We start from the raw sequence: 3029 nt of genomic DNA, 5'->3' as shown, positions 1-3029 counted from the left end.
TGCCTTCAATACCTGCCCAGACTTCCTTCCATGATGGACTGTTACGCAGAAGTCTAAGTGTTTCCATTGAATGAGACCTGTGCCGCTTGACACACACGGAAGGACCTCTACAGTGTGTGTGTGTGTGTGTGTGTGTGTGTGTGTGTGTGTGTGTTAGGTGCACCTCTGTGCAGAAGAGTGTAGAGGCCAGAGATCATCCCGGCTGCTGTTTCTAAGGTAGGCCATCCGCACTGGCCTGGAGCTGGTCAAGTGTGTAGACTGGCGGCCAGTGACTGCCAGGGATCTGCCATGCCAACTCCACAATCTCAGACAAAACACCTGAGTGGGTGGCTGGCTTTTCTTTTTTTGTATGAATTCAAAACATAGAATTAGGCCATATACTTGCAAGACCACTGGCTATTTTGTTATTGTTGTTTTTTTTATTTCTAACTTATTTATTGTTTGTTAAATTTTCCTACTTGGTATTTTTATTTTTGATTATTTACTTTTGCATATTAGGCTTTTTTATTCGTTTTCTTTTCAATTTATTTCCCTTCCCTGTTTTTACTTTATGTTTTTAAAATTTATTTACTAAGTTATCATTTATACATATCTGCCTTTTGTGCCTTTCTGATTTTACTTTTTTTCGTTTGTTTTTTGTCATGGAGATTTTTGTCTTTTTTTTTCTATTTGATTTGGTCTTCAGTTTTTGCTTTGGGAGGTTTGCAGTTTTGTATTTGGATGATTAGCTTTTTGTATTGAGCTTTTGAAGTGATGGGTTTACATTTTTCTGTTTTATACTAATTCTTTTTCTCTCATTGTTTACATCATATGACTTATTTTTCAGTCAGAACCCATAGAATCCATTCATCTGTGGTTTAGTTTCCATCATCTGCATTTTATATGGGTGTGATCTTGGTTTTCTGGTTTTCAGTTACTTATTTGATTGGGTTTTGGTTTTGATTTCTTATTTAAGCGCTTTTTCCTCACATATTTTCCATTATTTTTGTTTTCCCAGATTTTACTAGATCTTACCCTTTACTTCATCCTCCTTTTGTTTGTTGATTGTAGGTAGCGTTTGTAGCAATTTTAGCTACAAATGCCTGCGTCTAGTGAGGAGGAGTCCCCAGAACTCAGCCCCACAGCCAGCAGCACCTTTGAAGAGGAAAGCTTTCAGTCCCAATACAGAGTCCTGAGGACCATCGGCCACGGGAGCAATGCCAAGGTCCAGCTGGCCCACCACCGCCTCACAGGTACCCCTGTGGCCGTCAAAGTGCTTCAGAAAAGGAAGAAGTGGTGTCATGTTGGGGAAGTCCTGTGTATATGTCAATAAATTACTGCTGGCCAATAGGAATCTAGATAGGTGGGGCTAGGAGTCCAGGAGGATTCTGGGAAGGAGAAACACAGGAGAGTTCGAGATGTAACGCCATGGGGTAGGAAGCCTGGAACTATTCTCCGGTAAGAGAAATACTTAGATTAACAATTATGGGGTAATTACTTAAGTCAGAGCAAGCAAGTAAGAAACAAGCAAGGCCAACAGCTTTATAATTAATACAGTGTCTTGTGTGTTTATTTGGGGACTACAATGTGGCAGAGCCCTGGCGGCTGGCGGGGGATAAACCAAAGCGGCTAGCAAAGGAAAAGCTTCTCTTAACAGTGTCAGCCAATCAGATCCGAGGTGGGTATCATGATGATGACCAACCACCCCAACATCATCTCACTTCTCCAGGTGATTGAGACCGAGACGAGAATATACCTCGTCATGGAGCTGGCCGAGGGACAGCAGCTTTATCAATACATCCGGAAGGCTGGCTGCCTCAAGGTTTGCAGATCTGTGAAGCAGGACTGGGTTCTCACACACACACACACACACACACACACACACACACACACACAGGTGCACACACACACAAATATCCTCTGCCTCAGTTTGCCCAGGTAAGGTGGGAATACTGTGCTTTTCCAGCCATCAGCATGGAAGCAATGCCTTGTGCTGCCTTTGAGAGCTCACCATAGCCTCCACCCATGACACACTCGCACAAGCAGCTTCAGTCAGAACTCTTGAGCAAATAATAGCAGGTGTGAGCTATTGCCATGACCTGGGTATAGTTCACAGGGACCTGAAATCAGACAGCATCATGCAGGACCAGAACAGAAATGTCAAAATCATTGAGTTTGGCCTCGGCACCCGAGTCAAGCCTGGGCAAAGGCTGAGAGTATGGGGAGCCGGGACAATTGAAATTACTGGAGATGATGGAGAGGACTGTCACTTGAGGGGCCAGGAAGCCAGGCTTCCCGTGGCCAGGTGTTTCCTGTAGACACACAGACGTCAGCATACTGAGAAGTGATCAGTTCCTCAGGGGCAGGTTCCTACTGTACCCACCACGCAGGGTGGTGAATACTGACTCTAAAATGCCCCTTCAGAGTGTGCCAGGAGTGAGCAAGTTCCTCACAGCCGGGGCTGTCTGGAGCCACGGGACCTGCACATGGAACTTATCTACGAGGCAGCTCTGGGATGTGTCTATAAGCAGAAGACATCCTCCCTGTGCTGGAAGAAGCCTGGGTGTCCACGTGGGCCTCACCCTGAGTGTCCCTGACAGGAACCTAACCAGCACTTGCCCACTGGACAGCAATGCACTGGCAGAGGCCTCACTTCAGGCTGTGGCCTCACAGCCACAGGCCACAGATTGCCCTGGCATGTTGGTGAGGGGCAGGCAGCCCACGCTGAGGAGTCTTGTCAGTGACAAGGTCTTCCCAGAAAGGACCACAGTCCAAACAGCTCCAAAGCAAGAAAGAGGGCCCTACTCTCTGTCAGCAAGTATCATTACATAGTTACACATATGACTAATGTTTATGTGTGGATGTTCTGACCTGTGCTTACATGTAATATCAATGATTTTAAATACATTTCAATTTAAGCGTGATCTTTGACTCAAGCTTATCATTTCACCATTGAGGGAGATTTGTTTATACACACTCTCATATTATAGGTGCCAACACGGCAGTGCTTGTGCTAAGCCAAGCAGTCAACTTGGAGGATGACACCTGAG

Source organism: Mesocricetus auratus, unplaced genomic scaffold (assembly GCF_017639785.1).
Source record: "Mesocricetus auratus isolate SY011 unplaced genomic scaffold, BCM_Maur_2.0 Super-Scaffold_100018, whole genome shotgun sequence".
Classification (NCBI taxonomy): domain Eukaryota; kingdom Metazoa; phylum Chordata; class Mammalia; order Rodentia; family Cricetidae; genus Mesocricetus; species Mesocricetus auratus.
This window is presented reverse-complemented; position numbering follows the sequence as displayed.